The following is an 8,306-nucleotide window of genomic DNA, read 5'->3' on the forward strand; positions in this document are numbered from 1 at the left end:
GTTTAATCTAAAAATATATACATGAATGCATATATATACATTTCAGCAAGTATAAAACCCATGGTAATCTCTTTTGCAAGCAGCGCTGTAATGCTGGGTAAGATTAATTGTCAAAATAAAGATCAGAAGTCAGTTAATCCAAAATTTTACATGAAAGACAACTCACTGGAGTCTACTCCACTGTTCTCTCTTGAAAAAGAATTTACATATTAGATCTATAACACGTAATGACATTACCTAACAAGCCTTTGTTAGATCAAGAATTTTAACTCAGAAATGGAAATGAGAATTCCTTTTACTTTTCTCCATTTGACACAGTTCATCCATATTTTACAGAATCCCCTCAAACTTCTGTTAAAGTCTCTAATTTTGACAGAAAGAAAACTGACCCAGATAGCCATGTGGAAAGAATGGGTATCTGTAATCTCCCTCAACAACCAAGCTGATTCTACTGTATTTGTCAGAAACTTACAGCAAAATTGGCATTCATTTTCTATCTTGTAGAGTTTCTAGCCTTCCCTGGTGCTTAACAAATAATAAGTATTTCTGTGTAACTGTACATCAAGACACAGGAGTGTAGAAGTTTTGAAAATAGTTGGAGCTAAAGTTAGTGTAGTATTGGCATATAACTTATTTTCCTTCCTGCTTCCCTAATGTTGTGTTTCTCTACCTACACTGTAGCTAGAGTGCTGTGGGATAATAGTTTACATAACACTAAAAAGCACAGGGGAGAATAGCCTGCATAGTACTAAAAAAAAAACCAACAAATCCAGTTTTTGAAAGGTAAAGTGATTAATACCACAATAAAGATTCTTTAAGATTGAGAACATCTTGTTTCTTTTGCCTACCAATCATTGGTTTAGTTTATAACCAGTTAACTAACATCAAAATTTTTTTGACTATAGTTGACAGTATCAAAACAGTTATTAACTGGGAGATACAATTCCTGCTGAAAGTACTAAAAGAATTATTATTAGCATTGTCTGAAAACTAATTTAATTAATGTTAATTGAAGAAAAAAGGAGGGGGAGAGGAAGAAGGAGGGAGGGAAAAGGAGATGGAGAGGGTGAGGAAAACCACTTCTCCAAATACGTGCTCTTCAAAACAACTTTGGCACACAACAGCAGAAACAGCCTTGGAGGCTTTCAAAACCATCTGTGGAGATGCTTTTGATGCTATCAACCACAAATTTAGTGTGGTTGATAGCATCAACAATTTTAAATAACTTAAAAAGAAAAAAGTCCAACTACCTTCTTAAAAAGAGTACATCAGATAGATAAAGTAGGGAAAAATGTTTAGTTTAAGGTATGAACGCTACTGGAAACTGAATTGCAAACTGCCATGCAGCTTCAGAAATTTTAAGGAAGCATAAAGTTAATTCAGACAAATAAAACATTATCATTCAACTGATAGTGTTTTCCTTCATATCAGGGGTTTTGTCTGACAAGATTTCAGACGGAAGGTAATATTTCTCAGGCCTGTCAAAGCTGAAAAGCAACTCCGGTTACAGGAATCATCATAAATTGAAATTTTTGGTGTATGAGGGCTTTATTTTCTCACTCTAACTGAAGTAATTTTAAACCTGGATAATTTTAAACAGAGGTCACTATATAACTTGCATTTTTTGTTGTTTAGAACATAAGATTCAACTTTTTTTTCTTTTGCAAGGTGTACCTCTCAAATAATCATATACATTTCTTGCTAGGAGAACATATCCTAAGACAGAGCATCTGCTGACATTAAAACCAAGGTGGCATGGTATCCTGGTTGTAGCCTTTGAGATGTTCTCCCTTCCTTTGTCTCTCTTTGTTGTCTCTCCAGGTTTCTAATATCTTTTGCCCTTCATATTTTAACCTTCAGTATTTCTTACACTCTGAATTTAGCATCAAGCATAAAATATTAAGCACTACCAGTAAGATGAAAGCTCTTAAGCAAAAAGCAAGATGTTACAGGTAGCTACTGCTTCTACATGTGCAGATACATACCCAGAAGCAAGCACCAGCTGAAGACAATAGGGAGATTACAGAAAATTTAATGCTATGCTTGTTTTGAACATTTATTCCTCTTCATAAATCCAGTCAGAGTTACAACTTTTCTGAACTTATCTCTGAAGGAAGACCTTTATCCCTCTGTTCTCCTTGCAGTAGGTGTTCAGGAGTCATTCAGAAGTCCAGTTCTGCACTGCCAACAATGCTGACACCACAGAGCACAACCAAACTGCCTGTGCTCATTGTGAGCATCTCTCTGCTGCTGCGAGACATCTGGGAAGAGGGAAGTTTATTCTCCTGCCTGCTCTTTAAGTACCAGATGCTGCCTGATATGGGTCCTTCCTTTGAAATAGCCCTCTGTATGGAAAAGTCACCTTTTGTGGGGAGACACAATAAACTTGCTAAACAAGCAGCCATGACATGGGGAGCAGCAGCCCTGTCGCCTACATCAGAAACATCTGGGTAGCACAAAAAAGGGCCAAACAATTGTGGTTTGGGTTTTGGGTGTTGGTTGTTTTTTTATTATTATTTTGACCCAGAACTTTTGAGGAAAACCCTTTGATTTGACTCTGCTCATGCTTACAATGGCATGTAGCCACTACGCACAACAAAATTATTTTGAGAACCAACTTAGTTTCAACAACAAAAGAAAATTTAAAAATCACAGAAAAATTTTCTCTATTGTAAGATTTACTTAGGGGTTTGGATTTTTTTCATGCTCAGTGGGCACTTTCTTGGAATATTTCACATTTTTGCCAGGGGAATTCAGAGGATTAGGCACCATACCAAAATTTGCAACTGGAAGAATAGCTGTTTTTACCACAATTGCTTATGCCTGTACCAGAGTACTCAAGTCTTCATTTTCCTGTTCAATAGCATAGTTAGAGAAAAAGAGTAGCAACACTTTTTACTTTACAATGCCTATTTAATTAATGTTGGGTACATGCAGTTTCCACTGTATACCAGAACCAGTGAAGTCACCTTTGTTTCTTTGGAGTATGTTAACATACAAACAAATATATAAATTTTAAAAGTCATAGCACATTCATAGCAAGCTATAAATCGCTGAGGGGCAGTAGCTTAAAATCATATTTGCAGAACTTAAAGGCAGAAAATCCTGTTCATGTATTATACCGGTTTAGCCCTCTGCTGCAGCCTGAGTGCAGGACGTAAGGGCTGCACATTACTGTGCCTAACACACAGTGTTTAGATTTAGATCTGTCTCATTTTCTCTCATCGATATTTGGAGAAAACTGGAACACCATGCTATACAACAATGAATATTGAATCACATTTCAGATTGTCTTTAGGAGCTCTTTGTATTTAATGAAATGATTCCCTTGTTAAAACTAATGGTGGACCAATACTACTGCCATTTATTTATTTATTTATTTATTTATTTATAAGAATACTTAAAAGCTAAGGAAATATTGATAAACAAGGTATTGTATAATTTCTACGCTCTAGCTATAAGACTCCCCCTATGCCATAAAAATATTGAACTTGTTCAAATTCTTAAACAATAACCTTTCTAGAAAGTACCACTCTTCTAATATAACATCCTAGAACCCCTCTAGTTTTTTAGGATACTTTTCAGTCTATGTTTCTAGTATTTTTAATTGAAATAATTTTAATAAATATTCCTAGATGATATTTTGGATTACCTATATATATATAGGTATAATAAGTTAGGAGGGTTATGTCCTTAAGCACTTCAGGTCATCTTACTGCCTTCTCTGAGCTTATTATCTCCGTTGCCATCAGCCTAAAGCTGTTTAGGATCTAGACACTATGCAATTAACCCCCCTTAGAGGTGTACTGAGCATGGTCTAGCCTTGATGAAGTTACCTCAAACTTTAAAACACTCAGCTGAGAAAATGCAAAAGGAGGGTTTAACTCTTCAGTCTTTTACAGTAGCCTAGAATTGATAACTAACTTTCCTAAGAAAGAGAAGACGTGGACTCTAAAACACACCTTAGCCATTTGTTTATGGTTTTCATTTTTATTATTTGTACTGCTGGGCATTTAATATTATCTGTATTTTTCATATTGGCCAAACTTCCAGGTAGCAGGCCTAAAAGTATCAGCAAAATTTACTAACTGAACACGATGCAGAATGCAGTCTGCTTAAAGCAACCCACATGTTTTATCATAATGAAATGAATATCAATGCAAACCGTAAGAGGGAAAACAACTTAATGGATTTGACAGCAGTGCCAATGATAAACACTGTTTTCTCAAGTTCTCTCAAGTTTTGCTTACTTTAATTTTTTCATGCTTCATGATTTAAGCTGTCAAATTGTTAACAATTCATGTTGGCAGAGAGCAACACCTAAAGATATTCCAAAACCAGCTGTGAAGGAGGATGTTGCATGCTTTTCGTTCTCTGTTAATTGAAGGGTGTATTGGAGGTTTATTTTTACTATTGTTCATCTCGTGGTTATTTGATCAATACAAGCTAAAAACAAAGATATGATAAAGCAAGTATGCTCTTTCTTGTATAAATTTTATGAAACAAAAAATCCTCCAAACCTTAGCCATCACTAAAATATAATCTTATAAGTGTTAATCAGATTTATTTTATGTTTCCTCAGAGAAGGTTAACATTTTGACAGTATGATGGTTTTAACACTAGCCTTAAGATCCTATGTTTATTGAAGAGTCCATATATTATATCAAGGCTTTGTAATTTTTGTGCGTATAATTTACAATCAAACTTCATCAAATTGAAGGGTTTATATTTTAATTAATTTTATAGTCTGTATTCACATTAAATCTTTGTACTTATTTATACTCCAGAGATTCTTACAAGATTCCTTCATCACCATAATTACTATAGACAAGTAAAGATTTCTTTAGGTCTAATAAATAAGAACAAACTTTTAAAATGATTGAGCTATTTATTAATTCTAAAAATTTTCACAGAACTGGAATATCTCTTCTGTGGTCATTATGCTCAAGGAAATTAATGTATATATGAAGTTCATACTCCTTAAGATTTTAGCAATTATCAGGACAAAATTAGAAATAAAAATATACAGTATTACTGGGCGTGAGTTCTGATCTAGTTAAAATTTGTCATTGCTAAAGTGGCATTTAGAATTTTTGCTAAGGGTGTTAGACCCTCAAAATTCTTTTTTATATCACAGTTCATGCTACCTCATGAGCCTCATCTTCCAATAGTCAAACAAGTGTATTTCTCAATGAGACTTTTACCCTTTTTTATGTTCGTCCATCTGGTACTACTTTACTCTTGTTTTGTTGGGTTTTTTTTTACAAATACATTCTGAAGCTTTGCAATTGCAAAAAGAAAATGCACAAGTAACATGAAATGCTACGAAGTATTTATTTAATATCAGAACCTTATTTTTTTTTCTTTTCTGCATCTCAGAGCATCAGCTAAGTTGTAGTTCTTCCTTTCGTGAAGAAAAAGATGAAAGTGATATTGAAGTGATCATATGTGCCATATCTCATTCTCCACCTTAGTGGGTTCTTACAATCTGCAATGGCACACTTGGTTTTATTACTGTGTGAGCTGTGGTTCAAATCTTCCACTGTATTATCACTTTGTTGCTGGGATTTTTGTCTACCATAGCAGAGCTATCATAATGGTTTTAGAGAAGGTATATTGACCATGTCATGGGGTAGCCCAAATCTTTATGAGGTTTACTTTTCCATTTTCTAACTTAAAAGATATTTACTCACGCATATACAAGCATATTTTCTACTTGGAAACCCCCATCAAGTTTATAATAACTACTTCATATTTTGGAGATGCTTTAAAAAACCTTTCACTTTGAAGTCAAGATTATTTATCTAGTGCTTTAACAGTGCATTTTTTTCTTTCTCAGAGGTGAAAAATATTTTCTTTACCACCAGAGCTCTTCTATTAATCGGTTTACTTAATCTGACTGAATCCCTTCACCCAATCATTTATATTTTCTTTTAATCTGTAAGCATTTACATTCTTCTATCACAAAAAAATGTATTACATACTGCACTAATACATATTAAACCCACTAATATTCTCTCAGCTTTTCTAGTGTGAAAAGGGAAAGGCCAGTTCAGGTAAGCTACACCCCAATCAAAAGTCCCATCTCAAAACAGGTTTTCCTACAAATTTATTTTTGGATTTCACTGAAATTTCAGAAAAGAATATTGTCATAAGACAGTGAGATAGAAAGAGCACAGTAATCTCAAAATTTTTCCTAAATCCCTACTTTTGTAAAGGGCTGCTTGAAACAAGTGCTGCATGTGCACCTATTAAATTCAGCAAAGCCACTCAAGAGCAGCATGTTTCTTGGAGCTACTACAGCTCATTTTTCAGCCAGACAGCATACCAGGCCAACAGAGCTACCATCTAAAGTAAACGGGTGTTTCCTTAACACGGTACAGTTCTCCAAGGAAACTCAACCCTCTGGTACCAGCCTAAAAGATCAGGAAACCTTCCAGCAGTAACCCCCAAAGCAAGCAGGAGGATGAAGAACCAGATGAGAAGTATTTACCTTTTTCATACATAGACTTCACCATATTTTACTACATTTTATAATTTCTTTACCCACAGATTACATATATGATACAATTTCACCATTTTGTCATAGGAGTTGTTGAGATGAACTATTTCATTTCAATGAAGAGAGAGAGTGGACCATACCATAATGCAAGTCTTATGAGAAAGTGGCAAAAATTAAATCTTCTTGGTAATTTCATACATCAACTGTAATGAAATGTAGGAAAAACAGGAAACATTGTAATTCCTAGACCCTTTAATTAAGATTTCAGATGTTTATTTGCATGGCACTTAAAATAATGCTAATATTAATGTACTTAAATATGTAACATAATTGAATGTATTACATTATTTTCACATGCATGTATAAGTATCACAAAGTACTGAAAATATGCATCTAGTTACACATTTAAGAGCCTAACAACAGCTCCCATCATGTAGCTTTAAAATAGGGTTGCAGAGACCATGGCAGTGTACCCCTGTGAGAGGTAAAGAGAGGGCCAAAGGCAGGGCCTGTTGCAGCCTGATGGATCATTAATTGGGGCATCCACCATAGACCACAGTTTGGAAACCTCTAGTTCCTGATATAGCTTGTTTAATATAGAAGATAAATAAAATTAATTCCTAATGAGTCTGCTATGAGCGATGAGATAATTTAATACTTTACTTGTTATTTACTGTTCAGCAACTCCCAGATTCTGGTTTTAAAACAACCACGATGAAATATGACATGAGAAAACTGTATTCTCTGGAGGAAAACGAAAACAAACAACATGGAAGTTATTGTTGCAGAGGCTTTCCATTAAAGAAATAGTAAGTTAAATTATTGCTTATTTCTGCAACAGCCCCGTGAGATGATTTTCACAGATGAAAAAAATGTAGCTTAAATTATAAAACATTTTCCTTAACAATTCGCATAAATTGATAAATATAAATTTGACTGAACATGGGATAAGTTCTACCAGCCTACCTTACTAGCAAGTTCATCTGTAAGTAAGAATCCTTCAATGTTTTTTTATAAAATCGATTTAAAAATTAACTCACATTTACAACAATTGGGATGTCCAAAGATTATTGTATATACTTGGGAAGCAACCCTGATAGTACACACAAACTTAGTATCTCTTATTATCTATGTAATATCAAAAGATGTAATTAAGCCAGTGAAATTACAGTACTTCAATAATCAGAAAAAAATCCCGAAACCAACCAATCAAACAAAAAAACTCCATCACTGATAACATAAAATACATTATAAATGTTTCTGTACAAATAACTTTTCCTAATATGAATGTTAAACATTATGTAGCTGTTTCTACTTTAGTTCCTTATAGCAAGACTATAGTAAAAACTGTATCTAACTAATAGTCATTATATCTTACATAGTTGGCAACAGGTTTGGGAAAACATTTCCTAAAATCTTATCTGGAATGTTTTACACCTACTTTTGGCCTTTTGCTACATTATTAATTTTTTTCCTCCCACTTTTCCTGGTCATAAAACTGGGGTCATGTTTAGCTACAAGCTAGAGGTGGAAACTAATTAGTGCTTACACAGTGCTCTAAATATGCAAAGCATCATCAAGCTTATAAGTTATTAGAGGGTTACAAAGCACAATCTGCTTGAAAATAATTTTTTCATTGCTATTGTTTAAAAATAATACTAGTCTCATAACTTTCTCTTTAACCTGGGACATAGTGGGGAGGTATATAGCCTTTTATAAGTAGGCATCTCTAATAAGAATCATAGAATCATAGAATCCTAGGGGTTGGAAGGGACCTCAAAAGATCATCTAGTCCAACCCCCCT

Source organism: Apus apus, chromosome 2 (genome assembly GCF_020740795.1).
Source record: "Apus apus isolate bApuApu2 chromosome 2, bApuApu2.pri.cur, whole genome shotgun sequence".
Taxonomy (NCBI): Eukaryota; Metazoa; Chordata; class Aves; order Apodiformes; family Apodidae; genus Apus; species Apus apus.